This window comes from Artibeus jamaicensis, unplaced genomic scaffold (genome assembly GCF_021234435.1).
Source record: "Artibeus jamaicensis isolate MK-2021 breed Jamaican fruit bat unplaced genomic scaffold, CSHL_Jam_final contig_956, whole genome shotgun sequence".
NCBI classification, from domain to species: Eukaryota; Metazoa; Chordata; class Mammalia; order Chiroptera; family Phyllostomidae; genus Artibeus; species Artibeus jamaicensis.
Window position 1 is genome coordinate 1074495 of NW_026522021.1, and position 20433 is coordinate 1094927.

Here is a 20433-nt window from a genome sequence, read left to right on the forward strand (position 1 = left end):
TTCTCTAGACCACTTGGGCGTTCTCAGAGAAAAAGCAGGCTGATGAGGGAGCTCCGTCATGTATGGAATGGTTAGGGGAGCCAGGGTCATGTCACTAGGAGAAAACTTAGTGAGGCAGGAGACCCTCCCACCCCTGAGGCCGCAAAGGGCCCGCCCACGGGCACAGCTTCTGGGAAGGAGGACTTCAGTTCAGTAAAAGGAGGAACATTCTTTCCCCCGCAGAGCTGCCGGGAAATGCCATGGGGTGATGAGTTGTCTGTCACCACTTACTCTGGAGAGGCTGGGGACGGGCTAGTCACGGACGTGTGGCAGGAGCTCCTTTCTGCAGTGTGAGAAGCCAGGGAGACGGGCTTCTCAGGACGGCGGCCAGGCTCCCTCCTGGGTTGCCTGGTTACTCACTCAACCCTGGAAGTGGCCCGGGTCACTTCGCTCCTGACCACTGGTGTCGTCTACAGAAGCAGGAGGGCAGCGCCCAGTGTGGAACAAGCTCGCAGCCTCCTGCCACCTTCCCGGTGTCCCACCTGCCCCTGGTGGGGGTTCCAGGGGCAGGGGCTGAAGAGCCTACCAGACCTGTCAGGCAACATTCCGGGAGAACAGACTGAGGAGCTGAGCCCTGTCTGGGTTCTCAGGTCCTCGCGGGGCACTCACCACTTACTGGGCACTTCACTTTTACCATCCCAGGGATGAGTCAGTGTGGCGTTCTTTCCTCCATGCCCGGCCCCAGAGCTGGCATAGACAAGGACAGACCACAGAATTCGGAACTGGGGACTTAGGTTTGAGTCTCCACTGGGTTCTTTACTTGCTGTGTGGTCTCCAGGAAGTTACTCAACCTTCCTGAGCTTGAGGTTCTCAGTGTCATTGTGTCTGCCTCCTTCAGGGGTTGTGAGGATGAGATAGGCAGTAAGACAGAACTACAAACTGCCTGCCACTTCACCAGGGGAGGCAGGAAGGACCGTCTCAGATGAGTAATTAACTAAAAGAACCCAGGGGATGGCGTAGTGCTGGTGGTCAGGGCTGCGTGGGGAAGGCAAAGACGAGCCGTCTGAGGGCAGGATGAAGATGTGGCCCCATCTCCCACCTGCAGGCCCTGGGAATGATGAGGTGGGAGGGGCCAGGTCTGCAAACCAGGGAGGAAATGGAGGGAGGAAGCAGGGATGTGTTCACAGGTCTCCTGACACGACAGAGAGGGAAATCCCCACTACCCTCCGACCCTGACACTTGAATTCATTTACTCAGTGGGCAAATATTTAATAAGCACCTCCTAAATTAAGTACTGTTCAGGCATCGTGGGGGTATGGCAATTAACGAAACAAAGTCCTGCTGCTCTGCCTTTCATATTCAGGCCAGGGAAGACTGAAAATAGAATGAAACGATTACTCTAAAACATAATATCTGGGAGGGTTCAGAGATGAAAAGAGCAAAAGCCGTGGGCGAGGGGGGCTGTTGTACAGAGTAAGAGGAGGCTGGACCTCTCCCATAAGCTGACTCTGTGAGCAGAGACCTGTGTGCCCTGAGAAAATAGATGAGCCCTGGGGATGCTGGGAGGAGGGAATGAGAGGTGCAAGGGCCCTGAGGCAGGCGTTGGTTTGGAGAAAGAAACATTGCCGTCATTGACACCACCCACGGAGTGCTTCCCGCGAGCCGGGCCCTGGCTGTGCAGGGCTTGGGGCACACATGCAGACAGGAGCCGTGAAAGGGAAAGTTTGTCTGCGGGGCTGGCTCTGCCACCAGCTTGCTGCGTGACAAACACAGCTTCTTTACCTTTCTGGGCTCTACTTCTGTCTCTGTGCGTTGAAGGGTCAGCCTAAGCACCAAGGGTGGGCTCTAACATATTTGAGCTTGAAATCTGGAGACTGGCAGATGGACCTGTGGTGTGGGGACTAGGAGTGGAGGACAGTGAGATGCACCCCTGCGGAGGCTGAAACGGGACTCTAACACTCAGCATCAACAGAGATGCCCCGTAGTGCCTGAGTCCGGCCCCTCCCCTTCCCAGGTTTCAGCTGCTGTGGGGCCGGGCCTCCAAGCATGAGTTGGAAGCTGAGGTAAAGCCCCCCCCCCCACCCCCGCAGGTTCCCTGTATACCCAGGTGACAGGCACAGCCGCCTGTGTAGTTTGCTCAGATCAGGCCTGACGCCTGCAAGCCTTCTTGCTCTGAGTGGGGTTGGGACGGACTGCCCTGGTATTTCTGGAAATCTAGCCAGCTGGTGCAAGGCAGCTGGGCAAGCGAGTACTTATTCCAGGGAGGCCTCCAAGCCAGGGCCGGCCCCTTCCACCCAGGGTCCCAGTGAGCACCACTGGGCCCAGTCTCTCAGCTTTTGCGGCAAAGTCCCCAGCCACCCTGCCCGGGCCGTTTGAGAAGTCCCCTGCTGTCTGAGCCGAAGCGCCTTCATCTGTAAAGCTGACAAAAGGCTCCTTCTGATCTTGCAGGGTTAGCCAGACTCAGATGAGACCATGTACGTGGAAAGCCCTTGGTGAACTTAACCATCCTATACCTGGCTTGGTTTTTACTGGGAAATGACTGGGACCCACGCTGGAGCCTGGGCTCCACACTCTGCCCGCTGCCTTCCACCAGGCTGCCACCAAGGGCCTGGCGCCCACATAGGCCTGCCTGTTCCTTTTGCTTTTCTTTTGGTCTTAAGTTTCTTTTCTTCCTTTTGAGGGATTTGATTTTTTTTATTGATTGATTTCAGAAAGAGAGAAAAGGAGGGAGAGAGAGTCATCAATTTTCTGTTCCACTTATTGATACACTCATTGTTTGATTCTCCTATGTGCCCTGACTGGAGATCGAACCCGCAACCTTGGTGCATCGGGACAACACTTTAACCAACTGAGCTACCCAGCCAGGGTCTAACCGGCCTTAAGTTTTCATAGCTGTGTGTGTTTGCCTTTAAGGAGCCTTTAACTCCAGGACCCTTTAACTCAGCACTTCTCAGAATTTAATGTGTGCACGAATCACCTGGGGATCTCGTTCACGTGATCACTCTGGCTCAGTAGGCCTGGGTGGTGCCTGAGATCCCCGACTTCTAAAGAGCTCCCAGTGTTAAAGAAAACATTACTTAGTGACCCTTGTTAGAGATAGTCAGGAAGACTTTCTTCAAGGGGGCACTACTGAGCTGGGTGTACAGACCGCTGCAGTAGGCGCTTGCAGTAGGAGAGAGGGGCTGGGCTCCGCTCCTAACACAGCGAGGAAACGTGCGACTTTATCACCAAGAAGCAGGGTGGGGTCAGTGGGTGGAAAGTCTGAGAGGAAACACCAGGGGTGAGTGGTGGGACAAGGTTCTAGCTCAACTATCCAGCAGGCTTCTTTTTTTTTTTTTTTGTAAAGATGACGTGACTCAGATTCACTCTGATCATGTCCTCTTTTTTTTTTTAAATATTTTATTTATTTATCTTTAGAGGGGAAGGGAAGGAGAGAGGGAGAGACACATCAATGTATGGTTGCCTTTCGTGCGTCCCCTGCTGGGAACTGGCCTGCAGGGAACTGGTCTGCAACCCAGGCATGTGCCCTGACTGGGAATCGAACTGCGGTTATCTGGTTCGCAGGCCCGCGCTCAATTCACTGAGCTACACCAGCCAGGGCTCCCAGCAGGCTTCTTGCTGAAGGCAGGCATCACCTGGAGATGGCAGAGGATGAGCTGGAGGGGGTGCGGGATTCTGGTTAAACTGACTTAGCAAAATTTGTGCTCATATTGGACATGCAGAAGAGACAAACACGGAGGTGCAAACATCAGAGCCTAGTTGGAAGAGTTCAGGGGCGCCTGAGGGGACTTCGGATGAGCGTGGAATCTCTGTCCCTGGGGGACGCTGATGCTGCGCGTCCAGGGACGGCTCTTGCAGTAGAAGACCAAGGAACCCGACACTTGACATGCGGGAAACAGAACTCAGCGTCTTCCCTCCCACACCCTCCTGCCCTTGTCCTGGATTCCCCACAGCACCGGCAAGTGCCTCTGCCATTCTCTTCCTCTCAAAACCGTTTTTTAAAATCCAATTTTATTGACATGTAATTTATATACAATAAAACATATCCATTTTAAGTACATTTTAGCAGTGGTATATACTCATGTAACCATCACCCCATCAAGTTCTAGAACTTTCCACAGCCCCCAAACTTCCCCCGTGCTCTTTTGTTGTTGGACACGCCCCCACTCCTGCAAGCCAACCTTCTCGAGGGCTTTGCCCTACATTTTTCTCCTCTCTTTTCCACGTCCTCTCCCTTTATGCTAAGTCCTTCCCTCTGATGGGCATGTATGCCCTGGTACCTGCTCCCTTGGCCCCATGCGCTTCTATGTCAGAACAGGTGCGCTAAAGTTGCCTGTTCACCTGGGCTGCCTGTGAAGGCAGAGGCTGAGTTTTGTGTTCTCATCATATCACTCACGGTCAACAAGCCCTCACTGAAGGGACGAAGGCTGTCTCTCCATGCTCCGACCTTCACATTGACTGTTAAGTGAATAGATGGGTCTCTACTGTGAGTGTGAACATCTGGTTTCCCACAGATCCTTGACCGTAATGATTAAACAACGAAGGCTTTCTCTTTTATTATCTCTCTGATAGAAAAAAAAAGTCCAACTTTTTATTCAGTTCACATTTTTTTTTGTTTTTGGAAACAGTCTTTTATGGTTTTAAGAAAGATTGCATAAATAGAAACCATCTTTCTCCCTTGTAAGGTGGTCTTCAGCAGTGTTTGTTCTCAAAGACCGTACTACATAAAACCCTCCTACTATTGCCATTTCTAAATTTTATCCGTTCATTCATCAAACCGGCTCTGTGGGCACTGGGGAAGGGGATATAGAACACAGTCCAGTTGAGGAGGCAGATAAGCAAGCGGACTTGGGGCTCAGTGTGACGTGTGCTCGAGCAGAGGTCAGCCCAGGAGGTGAAGGACACACGGAGCGGCGAGTAGATACCCCAGAGGAGTCAGAGAGGGCTCTGCAGCTGGACTTGGTGTTTTGCTTTGAAGGAAGAAGAGAGGTTCACAAAGTGAGAGGGAGGGAAAGGCATATGCATAGCAGGAGCAATGTGATCAAAGGCACAATAACAAATATTTATTAGATGCTTACCGTGTGCCAGGCCTGCTTCCCAGGGCTTTATCTGTGTTTTAGCCCTCACTATAACCGAATGAAGTAGGAATGTTTATCCTCACTTTACAGGTGTGGCAGTGAGGCAAAGTGAACCTCAAACTTGTAACTGGCATTCAAGGACGCGGACCCAAGCAGTCGGGCTCCAGAGCTGAGTTCCTGACCGCTGCCCTGCACTGCCTGGGCAGTGCTGGAAGATGCCACGCTGGGGGGGCTGTTAGTGGGGGCGGGGCACAAACAGGGTTATTAAGAGACAAGGAAGGTCTTTCAGAACTCTGAAAAACCTTGAATGTCAGGCTGGTAGGTCTGGACATCTCCATGTAGACAATGGGGAGTCACTTAAGGCTTAGATGGGGGAGAAATGAGATCAGTTTGTATTATGGACGATTGCCCAGGCAGTAGCAAGGCGTACGAATTAGAGGGGCAAAAGCCAGGGGCAGAGGGGCCTAGGAGGAGATGATGGGGGCTGAGGAGGAGGAAATGATGAGGCCTGACCCAGGCAGTGTTGAGGGAAAGGGGGGGAGGGGCCATCTGGAAGCATGGTAAATGCATCACTGAGTGGGAAAGGTCTCCAGCAGCCTAGCTGCAAGATGGATCCAGACACTGCATTTAGTTTTCCTCCTTCTCCGTGGATTGACTCGGGTGGGGGTCAGGCTGGCCAGATGGAGGACAGTCTCCCTGGTGAGGCCACTGGGCAGAACCCAAGGTCACAACCAGGCAGGCTTTTCTACTCCTAGGCAACCTCTAGCCTTTGAATGGGAGTCACTCACCCTGAGTGGCAGTCCTGGGGCTTCCCAGGGAACCCATCTCACTTTTCAAAACAGAATGCCCTGTGCAGAGGTCCTCACACTTTGGCTTGTATAACCTATAACTGGGCAGTTGTTTACAGTGAGGACACCCGGGTCCTATGCCAGGAGATGCTCCTGCAGTGTCTGAGCCCGGGGCCAGGCCGGGTGTTTGCAACATGGCCTCCGTGGCCTTACATCAGCCACGGCCTCCCATGCGGGCTGGGGGCCGGAGCTCCTCTCTGGATATAAAGGATGGAGTTCACCGACACTAGCACCTTCCTAGCACCAGCAGAGGAGCCTGTTTCTGCCCAGTGGTGGGCAGAAGGCCCTGAGAAAGACAGCCGCCCTCCTCCCACATGAGTGTCTGGGAGAGCCTCGGGAGTCAAAATCAGGCTGGGTCAAGGGACTGGGAACTTGTCTTGAACCCGAATTTACACGCTCCTTTTACTTTAGTACTAAGTTTTTGGGGGTCCTGGTAGGATCATGGATAACAGTGCTGTCAATCACTTCTGTACAACCTTGGCTCATTTGTCCTTCCCTATCTTAGCCAGGGAAGAAATGACACACCTCTTGGCTGTTAAAGAATAGCCTTGGGGATGCAGAAAGTACAGCACAGGGAACATAGGAGCCAAAGAACAAGGAACATATGTGTACGACCCATGGACGTGGGTAATGGTGTGGGGATGGCCGGAGGGAGTGGGGGGCTGGCTGGAGGAGAGCAAAGGGGGGAAACTGGGTCAACTGTAATAACATAAACAACAAAATATAATTTAAAAATAAAAAAGAAAGAAAGATAGATGAAAGAAAGAAAGAAAGAAAGAAAGAGAAAAAGAAAGAGTGACTGACCTGTCTTCTGCAGTTATCACAAGGACACAGGGGGAAATATATAGTATGTATTTGGTTTCTATACCTGATGCCTGATACAGGGCTTCTAAAACCTTTGGAATTTCCCGAGTGGTAAAAGAGATAGGACCATCTTTTTATTCATAACAAGCCCCTTTCAACAGATTATTAAACCCGCGGAGGGGTCATGGGAGCCGCTGCCTTCGGAGCTCCTCTTGACAGAAACGCGGGTACCCTGGGCACCCAACATTCTGGAGTGGGAGGCAGTCTTGTGGGACTGAGCCCTGGACCTGTGGGGTCTGCCCTGACTCCAGCTGGTCAGTGTGAGAATTGAATTGAATGGTAGGACACCCCATTGGTGTCCAGAAAGGCGAAGAACTGGTTGTTGCAGGAAAGAAACCACACACACATTTGGTGGCAAGGTTGTAGGTAAAAATGGTTTCGAATCATCACCATCTGTCTTTCTCTCTGAGCTATGAGCTTCCCAGGACGTGAGACGGATGGTTCACCAGCGTTGCCCAGGACCCAGCTGTGGGCCTGGCATGGGAGTGCTTTGTAAAAGCTCAGGGAGTGAGAGAATGAACAGAGCCCTCCCCTGCCCGCCCCAGCCTCCCAAAGAGAGAGAAGGGAAAACGGCTGGAACTGTCAGAAATATGACAGAGGAGAGTCAAAAAGACATGGAAATAGCTACATACGCGTGAAACACAATTCGTGCTTCTCTTTACGCTGTAGTAGCATAAAAAATAGCAATCTTCTCAACGAGACAGAAGATGAAAGCCACACTGCCACGTGCGCGGCAGCCGAACCCATCAGTTAGGCCCGCTCTCCCGGCAGGCGCTCTGCCCGCTCGCTCAAGTGCACCCCACGTTCATGTCGACAGGGCACAGCTTTGTGCTGCCGCAAAGACAAATGTCTTACTCTCCTTCAATTATTAGGTATATTGGTCATGGCCAGCTATGGTTTCTGTCTTGGTAAGTGCGATTATTGGAAAAAGATGTGAAAATCACAGTCTGCGTTCATATTTCTAAGGGTTCAGCTCAGGCCACCTAAAACTCACACACACGGTTGGGACATGGCTCCAATGCCGGGCAGTCTGACCCTGAGGGTTGGGCCCTGAGGGTTGGGCCTCTTGCTCAGGAATACCCATCGTATATCGTATGTTGGTTTCTATTTCTTCAATGACGGAGTCAAAATGGTGGGACCCACTGCTTCCAGCACTTTCTTATCACCAATAATTAATTTCTATACAAATGATGCCAATAGAGCTATAGAAAATAATATGGTTTCAAGCTAGGGGACCACATATAGTTTGAAATTTGTGATGGATACATTAAATTTGATTATTTGTTTATTTTTTTTAAATGTTATTTGTGTGTGTATGTATATATGTATTTATTTATTTTTAGAGAGAGGGCAATGGAGGGAGAAAGAAAGGGAGAGAAATGTCGATGCGAGAGAGAAACATTGATCAGTTGCCTCTTGTATGTGCCCCGACCAGGGACCGAACCAACAACCCAAGTATGTGCCCTGACCAGGAATTGAACCAGTGACCTTCTGCTTTGTGGGTTGATGCCCAACCAGCTGAACCACTGTGGCCAGAGGCTAAATATTATTTTTAATATATGAGAAGTTTAAGGCAAATCTAGAAATGTTGAAGACTCCTGGTGTTCGGATCTGCAAGGATAGGAAATGGATGGTAGAGCTCTTACTCCTGCCAGTGTTTCATCGACAGAATAAGCCTGCAGAGGGAAACCATTCACATGTCATGAGGAGTTTCTGTTTGGGAAGAAGAAAAAATTCTGTAAAAATTTGGAAACACAGAAGATATGAAATGCATCTGAAATCATTGCAATTGGGTGGGGCAGAGAATATTGATTTCCTGGTGAAACCGTCACTACCAAATCATCTACTCATAACAGCTGGAGGAAACTAGAACATACCTGAAATTTAGAGCTAAACATATTTTATTCCTTGGAAAATAGTGTTTATCATTAAGTCATGACAAGTGTATTTTATCTGTGAAGAAAGGCAATTTGGAGGGAGTTGCTGGAAGAGATAGAGCGAGGTATAGCAACTTATGAATCTGCCGATGCCTATAAAAGTTAGCAAATTTAAAATGAAATCACTATAGGTCTTGGTTGGTGTGGCTGAGTGGATTGATCACAGGCCCGCAAATCAAAGGGCTGCTGGTTTGATTCCCAGTCAGGGCACATGTCTGGATTGCAGGCCAGGTCCCTAGTTGGCCATATGAGAGAGACAACCACACGTTGATGTTTCTGTCACTCTTTCTCCCTCCCCTTCCCCTCTGTCTAAAAATAATTAAATAAATAACTATTTTAAAAATGAAATCACGATAAAAATAAAACCTGCAGTGTTTCAGGGCATACCAGATGGAATCAATGCTTCTTGATCCAATAATGTGGCAAGGCCATGGGGTGGGCAGTGAAGGAACTGCAGTAAGTTTAGGTAAGAAAAACCCGAGCACTGTCAGTTACAGAGGTGCATGGATTTTGCTAGTATTGAAAAGATGATTAAGACCGACCTCTCTATGGTCATAGAGACATCTGCAGCAGATCGGAGAGGGGTTCATAACACAGGTGGTTAGACGCACGACTGAAGGCTTGACAAACGTGGGGACATTTGGCCGCACAGCAGTGGCCGGCGGAGGAACAGCCGAAGCTGGTCAGGCATATTGTTGTGCTCATCAGTCGGACTTTGAGGAGCTGAGACCTTTGCAGAAAAACGAAAACAATGTGAAGTGCTTCCACTGTGTTCAATTCTTTGTTCTACACTATCCATTTGTCTGTGAAAAGATTGGCGGTTGCCCAAAACACGTGTAACAGGAGTCGTGAAGCAGCACGCAGGATGCTGGAGGGTTCGCTGAAGTCACATCGGGCCATACATCACGGGGCTCTATCCGCTGTGACTGAGTGGCTTGCAGAGCTCATTGAAACTTCGGAAGCAGCGTTTAATGATTATCAGACACACAGGTGGCCCCTGAATCGAGGATTCCTGTCCATGTGCTAAATGTTACGGGAGGTTTTTTTTTCCTCTTGATGAGCTTCAAAGTGAAACCATAGGCATGTTTTCATAGTGTTCAAAAGTAAAAGCAATCGTCACTGTTTATCATCTCGGAGAAATGATGACTATTTGAAAACCATCAGGCAGAGAGCAAAGGAAACTTGCCAAAAACTAATCTCTTGGGTTCAAAGCGAAAACAAAGCAAAACAAAAAACCTTCCTTTCAGAGAAGAAGAATTTTGGTGCGGGGCAGGGTTTATGCTCATGTGTGTGGCAGTGGGGAGATCCTGGAAATGCAGATTGTAAAATTTTCTCTACTTTGTCAGAACAGTATCCAACAATATTCAACCCATAAATGTTTTGTTACTGTATTGCTAAATTTAAATGTATGCTTTTCAGCAAATGATTATAGTAAAACAAATTATATTTTAAATAACTGTTTTAATGCAGTTAACCAGACATATGGGATACATTTGCAGACCTGATGTAAGAAGGAGCCTAGAACTTGAGTCTTACCAGAGCTGCACAGAGTTCAGTCTGTGCCATGACGGCTGGGAGTCAACACCTTCAACCAGTCATGCCTGCATCTTGGCTCTGCACTTGGCCCTGGCTTGACCAAGATGAAGAGGCTTGTTTCCAACCCTGTGTTAGAGCTGGTTAGCGGGCACTGAGGACAGCTGGGCAGGGGCTGGTACCAAAACGAGGGATATGAAGGAGCTCTGTGTTGGAGAACTTTACGGAACCATCTGAGAGGTGGGGGCTTTATGAATTCCGTCTCACCTGGGAAGCTGGCCCTGGGTTGGGGAGTTCCTTTTTCATATTTTATTCTTTAAACTTTAACTCTCAGTCCCCAGATGGACTGTCCCAGATTCAGGTAAACGAGGTGTAGTTGTGGGAATGATATAATAGAAATCACCAAGTTATTTTGTGAACAAGTTTCCAGGTTATTAATAAACAAATAAGTTAACTATTTAGATAAATAGTTAACCAGAGACATCTTGTTTACCTCTCATTTAGGTCCACTGGTGGAGAGGGTAGTTGCACTGTGTCTAAGCTAATGGTCATTTTCTGCCTGTCAAACACAAATTCTACTGAATGAATGAATGAATGAATGAATGAATGAATGAGCAAGTCCCCGGGATGGGCTGCAGGCATGTAGAAAGGACTGGTGAGCTGGAGACCAAGGAGTCTGGGCCCAGGAGCAGAGCCAGGTTGCCTGGGCAAGACTGGCCCACCCTCCTTTCCACAGACTCAACATTTTGGGTCTCAACACTTGACTCCTGCAAGGGTGCTGCAGGGGGCTCCAGGTGGTGTCTGCCTTTAGATGGGACAGAGCAGGCTCTGGGAGCTCAGAGGAGGACTCAGCAGGATTTACCACCTGAGGGACACCCACTTTCCATTTGCGGTGCCTGCTTGCATGCCCTTGGCACATAGCTCCTGTCACTCCACATTGCCACCACTGCCAGCTGTGTCCTCCCACAGAAGCCACATTCTGGGCCTGAGGGCGTCCTGAACGTAGTGTTGATGACATGGGAAGCCGGGATGTGCCCTCTGTCCTGCTGTAGGCTTGCCCCATGACCCCTGGAGTCTCAGCCCTACCATGTGGCATGTGACCTGCCAAGGCCTCTGCTGGACAGTGTTGACACACATCTGTTTCTCCTAGCTCCCTAGGGTGGGGCCAGCAGCGGGCCCCCAGAGACCTCCCTCCCTCTGAGAGAGATTGCTTTAGTCAGTGTTGTCCAGAGAGACTGAACCAGTAGGATGCATATAGAAAGGGATAGAAAGAAATTTATTCTAGGAATTGGGTCATGTGACTATAGAGGCTTGAGGAGTCCCGAGACCTGCTGCCTGTGACCTGGAGGCCCAGGAGAGCCACTGGTGCACCCGAGACCCAGGGGCACGGGTGGTGTAAGTTCCAGTCCGAGCCTGGGGGTCTGAGATCCAGGGCAGCCAGTGGTGTAAGCGCCCATCTGAGTGCTCAAGAAGACCAGTGTCCCAGCTCAAGGCGTCAGGGAGAGGGCCCGTTCTTTCTTTCTCTGCCTTTTTGTTCTCTTGGGCCCCTCGACAGATTGAATGAAGCCACCTACACCGTGAATGGCAAGTTACTGTACACAGTCCACTGATTCAAATCCTAATCTCATCTGGAAACACCCTCACAGACAAACCCAGAAATAATGTTGAGCCGAGTTTCTGGGTACCCCATATTCTAGGCAGGTTGACACGTAAAATTAACTATCACAGAGGTGGTACAGGCCAGTTTGGGCAGGTGGCAGTGTGGAAATTTGTGGTCTGCTGAGGTCTCAAAATGAGGAATAATGATGGGGGTGAGAGTCCCTGGATGGCAGCCTGCTAACTCTGCACCTTGTCAGCTGAGTGGGGACCCTGGACTTCCCGAGCCTCAGTTTCTCTAACTCCGAAATGGGAATAAAAATACTCTCCTGGAGAGAAATAGTGAGTCTCAAGTGAGCTGGTCAACAGAAAATCTCTTTGCCAAGTATGGCACCAAGGGGAGACTAGATTCTCAGAAACCCCAACCTGGTTCCTAAGTTCTGACACATTTCCCTGCCTGGGGTTTTCATTTCCCTTCTTGCATAGGGTGGCCAGGTAAAACACAGACCAAATAATATTCTATTCAGTATAAGTGTGTTCCACCCACTGCCAGGGACATACTCACACTAAAAATGTATTGTTGATCTGAAATTCAGGTTTAATGGGTGTCCTGTATTTTTATTTGCTAAATCTGACCATTCTATCCCTGCGAGAAACCAAGGTGAGTGCAGACCTTTTCTCAGGGGACTTCCACCACAGCTTCAGGTGACTGGAGAGGAATGGTTTATTTACATGCAGTTCCCCTTGCCTCAGGTGGGGAGAAATCACAGGGGTCCAGGGACTGACCAGCTCACCTAAAGAGTAAGGCAGGAGGGCAGGCACCTCTCCAATCCAGCCCGGGCTGCTCCTGACCAGCCTGCTGCAAGAAGGATGGGCTTGGGGACTGCTTTTCTCAGACATAAGGGCAGCATCTGTCCTCTAGATGACTAATAAAAACGATGGTTTCTGCCATACATCAGGGGGAAGTATGAGAGGTCTGTCCAGAAAGTATTCAGCCACATACGATGAGAAATAGATACATTTATTGAACAAGATACAAGATACAAGAAACATTGTACATAGGACAATGACACCTCAGTCTCTTTCAATGTAGGCACCTTGGGACCATACACCGTCACCATCAGCTGCCCTGTCGTATTTTCCTGAATCTCATCGACAGTCTGAAATCCCTTCCCTTTCAAAGTGATTTTAGTTTGGGGAAAAGTCAGAAGTCGCAGGGAGTCAAATCTAAGCTGTAGGGGGCCTGAGTCACCTGGGTGATTTGATGTTTCTCCAAAAAACCCTGCATATGAGACATGAGCAGGAACACTGTTGTGATGAAGCTGCCAATCACCAGTTGCCCATAGCTACGGCCTTCTAAATCATCCTAATAGTTTCTGTGGCAGAATGTGCAAGCTTAACGTAAAATGTGATGCAGATTCATTGCTCTACTCGCTCAGTCATTTTGAATGCGACGGCCACACAGTACACATGCTCACTCAACAGCGTCTACCACCCCCACTGATTAACATAGTGAAATAATTGTTGTTCACGCATGCGCATTCTTGTCCATTTCCCTTGGCTGTCAGGTTATATCGATGTCACACAAATGGTTCTCATTATATTAACAATGGTTGGACTTTTTCCAGACAGACTTCATATATTGTTGTCTGCAATTTACTTTAAAATGTGTAAGAAAAAACAAGGTGCATTTATGGGTGGATGGAGGTGGGGATGGATAGATAATTATGATAAAGTATAATATAAAGAAATGTTATTGGTAGAACCTAGGGAGAGGTGTATTTATTCCCTGTGACACCATTTCAACTTTGCTGTATGTTGGAAATTGTTCACAATAAAATATTGAGAGAAATGTAACTAATTCACATGAACTTTAGAAATTTCCTCATTATAGAAAAATTGGAAAATGCAGAAAAATTAATTCCTAAATCTCTCAACTCAGCAATATTTTATTTCATTCCTGCCTTTTTCTATGCACTTGTTGTGATGGTTGTTTTACGAACAATTGGGACCAGTCCATTTTTCGCCACTATAAATAAAGCTCTGAAATGCCCTTCGGCAGAAGTCTCATCACTTAGCCCTGCACCCCTTCTCTCCAGATGGCTACTGGAGAGCATTTCTCTGGCTATATCTCTCATTCAGGAATCATCACCCTGCCCTGCAGACATTTTAATATTTTTCCTGGGCCCCTCTGGAGCTAGAGGGTGAACTCACTAAGACAGAGCCCCTCCCTCCCAAGAAGGGCACCGAAGCCCAGAAAGGCACAGGGCGGCTCACAGATGACACACAGGTAGTACCGAGGATTGTGGCATAGCCATGCTCTCTGTCCCCGGGAGAGAAGGGCTGGATGTGTAGAGAGCTGATGAGAGGAGGGTCGGATGTCTAGAGACCTGCGTAGGTGCAGGGCTTAGAGGACATCCTCTGGGGTGAATGGGGCGTCTGCGCGTAGGGTGGTCACCGTCAAGGAGCAGTAGGGTGGGAGACCTCTTTTACACGTGTTTTTATAGTTGAACGTGTTCTTTAAATTCCATTTCTGCCCACTAGTATTGCCGTTTCCTTATATCTAGAAGATATTTGTCTTATTTCTTTATGTTAAACCTGGAGTTTAAAATTGAACCCCTGCCTCCATGCTGGGCACGAACAGCGAGAGAAAAGGATGAAGAGCCTTACAAACAATATTCCTTTTGCTCTCTCTGCTTTTTCAGAGAGGTGGTCAGGTCCTGGAGATCAGCCATCTGGGCCAGAGCCCCAGCTCTGCCAGGGGCCCCGAGTGACCTCGGGCAGGTCAGACTGCCCTTCTCAGCCTCAGTCTCTCCATCCGCAAAGCAAAGAGGACGCTTTCTACTTCTGTGGGAGGTGAGACAGGGCGCACGCAGGTGTGTGGCATGGGGCCAGATGAGGGAGGCCCTTCGTGTCATGAGCGGGGTTGGCCCCCTTCTTCCCCAGCCTCCTTGGGGAGGTCACGTTGACTTGCAGACTTGGCTTCGCTCCACTGCACACGGCTCTCTTCCCTGGAGCCCGAGTGGAATGTTTTCTCTTCCCTCCTCCTCCTCCTCTTCCTGTGCACTGTCTATGGGACTCCTCCAGTGTCCCAGGGCTCCCCCGGGGCAGCTGAGCCCTCTCCTGCTTGGCTCCTGCCCCGTAGTCTGCCAGGCTGTTTCCAATTTGGGCGCCATGCATCTTGCCCCTTCAGATCATAGCCGCCTCTTTGATGGAACTAATGATGATCTAGGGCTCCGGGGCCCCCGACCTCCCCAAACTGAGATAAATCCTGCTTCTGCACAGACAAGGGGCCTCCAGCCCAGCATCTGATCCCACTCCTCCAAGCTGGACTGTGGAAGGTGGGGGGAGGCGTCTCTGGGAGCCCCCTCCTGGAGCGCGGTGAGGGCCACAGCTGGAACCAGCCAGACAGGAAGCGAGGGATTTCTCCAAGGCTCTGAACAGGGTCCCACTCTTCCCTAGGGGGAGTTGGCAGGCTGTGAACGGCCAGCTGGGTACACCTTATCTCAGCAAGACACAAGGGCACAAGCTGGAGCAAGTGACCATCACTTAGACCTGCCTGATCCTCAGGCTCAGCTCCACAGCAGGCCCTGACAGTTTCCTTGCATTGCTGGGGACGTGGAGGAATGAGGGGCTCAGGAGGGAGGGACAGGGATGGGAAAATAGACGACTCCAATACTGTGTGCTGGGGTGGCAGTGGCGGAAACCTGGGAACTGTGAGCACAGCAGAGAGGCCCTGATGCAGCCTGGGAAGCCTGCAAAGCTTCCTGGAGGAAGTAGCCCTGATCTGGCCCTAAGGAGCTGAGGAAATGCAACACAGGGGTGTTGGAGCACCAACGGCTCCTTGAGATTGGAGTTCTGGGTTCCTGGAAGTGGGTGATGATGCAGGTGTGCCCAGGAAGAAGGGGCTACTCAGGTGGTACCTGGCTCTTGTAACTCTATGGCCTTCCCCGAATTCAGTGTGACACCAGGGCAAGGGATCTGTCACTCTACTGCACTGACCGGACAGGCACTGGTACAGATCGAAGGGACGGTTGGAAGAGGGGCCTAGGAAGCCACATTGGAACTATCTAGTGAAGGATGAGGAGCCACCAGTTAGTGAGATAGGGCCCTTCCAAGCCCCCCAGGTAACCCACCATGATCCTTGGGGCTGCTGCCACACTTCCCATCCTGTTTCCTAGCTACCGTTGGACGCACTGGGATTGGCTGGTCTCTCTTGAGGACATTGTGTCTCTGAGCCAGGCCATTGGATGGGGGAATGGTGGGTGCCATGCCTCCAAAGGGTGGGGGGCTTTTGTCAGGGTCAGTGGTGAGAGGGGTGGAGGGGAAGGACTATTTGATTCTACCCAATGACACTCTTTCCTGAGGAGGGCAGCTCCCAAGACAGTGCCCCTTTCTTACCAGTGCCCCCAACCCTACCCCTCTGCTTTCTTAGATTTTATTTATCTTTAGAGGGGAAGGGAAGGAGAGAGGGAGAGAATATCAATGTATGGTTGTGTCTTATGGGTCCCCTGCTGGGAACTGGCCTACACCCCAGGCATGTGCCCTGACTGGGAATCAAACCTTGATCCTTTGGTTCGCAGGCCCGAGCTCAATCCACCGAGCTACTGCTTTCTTAATCTCTTTCACTTCTTCCTCCTTCACCCCTGTTGCTGGCTGCCCGAATTCCACCTCATATGTATTCATTTAAAAAATTAGCCCTGGCTTGTGTGGTTCAGTGAATTGAGCACTGGCCTGCAAACCAAAGGGTTGCTGGTTCGATTCCCAGTCAGGCCACATGCCTGCGTTGCGGACTGGGTCCCCAGTTGGGGGCATGCAAGAGGCAATCAATTGATGTTTCTCTCCCTCTCTTTCTCCTTCACTTTCCCTCTTTCTAAGAATAAATAAATAAAATATTTTTAAAAGTTAAAGTTAACTTACATTTAACTAAAGAATTTTGAGCTTTCTGGGAGTGTAACCAAGCTGAGGGTCCACTCATTTCCCCCAGCAAAGGGCTCTGCTCTATCCAGCACCTGTGATCCCTGGGTGGATGCGGGAGAGCTCACCCGCGTGCTGCCGGCCTGCCCCTCCCCTTGGGGGGTGAACTCTCAAGGGCTTTGGTGCTTCTGTTGGGGCCCTGCTTCTCTGCCATCTGCTAGAGTGGTTTCAGAGACCCCAGCAACCTGGGCCCAATTTTCTGAGCTCTGTAGTTTTTTTGTGAGGCTCTGAGGAGACTCCATCCAGGCCGGTGGTGACACTTTGCAGGGGCAGGAGGAAGGGTCGAAGGTTATGGGAGTAGGAGAGAGCTTTGCAATGGTCCGCAGTGATCCGGGCCCTTCTCGTCCAGCCTTGCCACTTTGAGCAAGAATCCCACCCTGGAAGCCCCTCTCAACCTCTCAGATAATGGATATGTGGCCCCAGTTTGCTCCCAATCCGGAGCTTTGAGAGCAGTGGCTGTTTTTGAGGCCATCACTTTGCTCAGGACCTGTAAATACAGTGGGTGCCCAATGAATGCAGAGCGGAACTCTGTGCCCAGCACACCCTCTCTGTTTAGTCATCCATCAGACAGCTGTGGCCCCTGCAGAGTGGGGTTTGGGACGGTTACCTTGGGGGGAGGGCGGGGAGTGTGGTTGTGCAGAGGCCTCATGGGGGGCTGTTGGGAGTCCTTCTGCCTGGGCTGTGGCTTTTTACCCCCGGGCGGCAGCCGTGGACCCCCGGAGGAGGACGTATCTGCAGTCTGTGCCCATCACCTGAGCTGCACCGGAGGGTTGGATCACAATTATTGGGAGAGGTTTAAAAAAATCATTATCAAATAACTACAGCCTGAAAAAGTTGGCGGGCGGGATGGAAAACGTGGTCTGGATCACGCTGTTGCCGCCGCCGCCGCTCCAGGCGCGCCGCGCCGGCGGTAGCCAAAAATGGGAGGAAGCACATCTGTAACACATTTCTGTGATGTTCACCTTTGAGACCGCGCGGCTGGATGGAGGCGGTGAGTTCACGCGAAAGGAAAAACTCTTTAAGAGGCTTTCCTTAGGGGACCTGCCTGGCGCGGGCGAACGCGGGCCGGGCGGCGGGGAAGGGCGCCCCCTGCCTGGCGCGGGCAGAGCGGAGACGCACACTGGGGTAGGGTGGCACAGGGAAGGGGGTGGGGGCCAACTCTCTGAGTCGACTTTCCCAGTCTGTGCAACAAACAGGCGGCTGGATTTTAAGGACTCTTCCGTTGAGGACGCTCTGAGAGTCCCTTCTAGTGTGTCCCTGATGGAGGGAGAGGGACCAGCCCTAGGGTGGGGAACAGGCAGGGAGGGAGGAGCCCTCCTCTAGTCCTGTGGTTGCCAGGGCTCTGTCATTGCCTTCCCAGCCTTCTCTCTACATTCCAGAGTCAATGACGTCTTCTGGGTGAGCGTCTGTCTCCCGAGTGAGGCCAAATCCACCTTCCTGGTCAGTCAGTGCTCCGATCATGAGAAGGGTTGCCAGGAACCCTGCTTCTTGGGGAAAGAGGAGCCCTGCCCCTCCAACATTCTCATTCCTAGTCCTTCTCCTCTTGGGTGTTTAGCATGTCCCTTCCTCCCTTAGGCCCCAAACATCCCCGTCTCCTCTAAAGCCCCTTTGCTCTGTTGCTTACTACCCCTCCACCTTTCCTCTGGAGAGTTCCTTCCTGGAGTGGTCCAGCCCTCTTTATTCCCCTTCCCTCGCCCCTTTGAAGTTAGCCACGTCTCCTCACCCTCACATCCCAGGGGCTGGTTTTGCCTCCAGAGCAGAAGCAGATTGGAGGCCGACTCAAGCTACCAGCAGAGCCTCTGAGCTCTTCAAAGTTAGTTTTTTAAAACTTAGGTGGGCCGTGGAGGGTTGGAGAGATGTAGGAGTGAAGCGCAGGCACCCCCCCTCGTATGCATGTGTGGTGCACACATACACACACATACTTACACTCACTACCCTACTTGCCCGAAAGTGGGACAGAGCTGGAGCAATCCCAAGACCCAGGATTTCTACCCATAATATGTCATTCCCAGCCTTTACCCATGAGGAGACAGAAAGCACTTGAAAGATATTGTTAGGGGGAGCCAGACCGTCCCTTGGCACAGATAGTGATCAAGTGCTCGCTTCAAAATAGTTAAGATAGTAAATCTTATGTTGTGTGTATTTTGCTATAAAAAACTGAAAAGAAAGAAGCAGAGCAAGGATTTGAACTTGGGTTATTTGGCCCTGGAATCCGTGTTCTTATTTCTGCACTGCACTGCACACAGAGAAGACGCTCAGTAAGTATTTGTGGAAGGAAGGAATGGGAAAACGAATGAGTGACTTCAGAGGCCTTCACACATGCCTGCTTTCCTTCCACTCCCTGGTGCCTCAGTGTCCGTGTCTTACGCATGGGCCTGGGCGCGTGCGGGCTTGTGTGCGTCTTTGCAGCGGTGCTCTGTGAACACCCCTCTCTCTATTTCCAGGTGTCTCTCTCTTTCCCTTACATTTCTCAGCGCTCCTTCAATCACGTGGGTAGCACTGCCCGGCCTAGTCGTGAGGGCAGCCAGGCAGCTGAGGCACTACAGAGGGCCTTTTGGGGCCCTCACACCTTCTCCTCCCTCCTCAGGTATTGCTTTTTCATGTACAACTCGCCTTCTCCATGGCCAGGATATGAGGTGGGGGCTGAGAGATTCTATGCCCCTTCAGTGCTGACTTCTTCCCTAGGTCTCAGAGCTCCAGTCCGGTGGGTTAGTAAAACTGTTGTGATTTTATCCAGCCTATCCCCTGAGTTTGGTTGCGCCTCCATGAAAGTTTGGGCATCTGGGGTCTGGCTCTGTGAGTCCCGCCTGCCTGTGGGATCCTGTTTCTGGGTAACCACATGAGAGCATCTCTTTTCCATCTCTGATCAGAGTTGGGCCGACACAGGCCTAGGCCGTATTCACCCCTGGTTGCTGTTGGAGAATTTCTCTCGGTTAAACCCAAGTCAGCTCTGCCTCTCTGTTCATTGCATCTGTTCCTTACAGTCCCCAGACACTGCACAGGCTGGGAGGACTGGACAGAAGTTCAAGATTAGTTAGATCTGGGTCAACCTTGAACCACTGGATTCTGACAGGCCCACGGGGATGATTAGGAGGGCTTGGGAGCTGCTGGCCTATGCATGATTGGTGACTAGGACCCCAGGCCCTAGCCCTTCTAGGGCGAGATGCAGAGTAATGTTTGGTCAGGAGGTGGTCCCTCAGGTGAACCGGCACCTGGGGGCAGGAGCAGATGGGAAGAAGGGCAACGAGTCTCCCACTGAATGAAGCAGAGAATGGGGCTGTGGTGTCTGGGAGGGGTAAGGATGACCAAGTATGGACAGGGTCCCAAACTGCCAAGGGTTCTGGGCAGGTTGACAAGGTCAAGCTGGAACCCAGGGTGTTATGGGCCCAGGGCTGGGAGCTGGGCTATAGTGTAGCGCCCCCAGGAGGATGCAGGATGCTTAGAACTGGGCCACAGGTCAGAGAGAGCTCTAGAGGTCTTTACCCCAGGGGGAAGATGGGGCAGGGTCAGTTTCTACAGCAGATTCTCTCACTTTGTGTTAGTTGTGAATAACCCAGAGACCCTAATTCAGGGACCAGAGCAAGCCCCTTAGCCCAGCAGACCCAGCCACCCCTCTGTTGT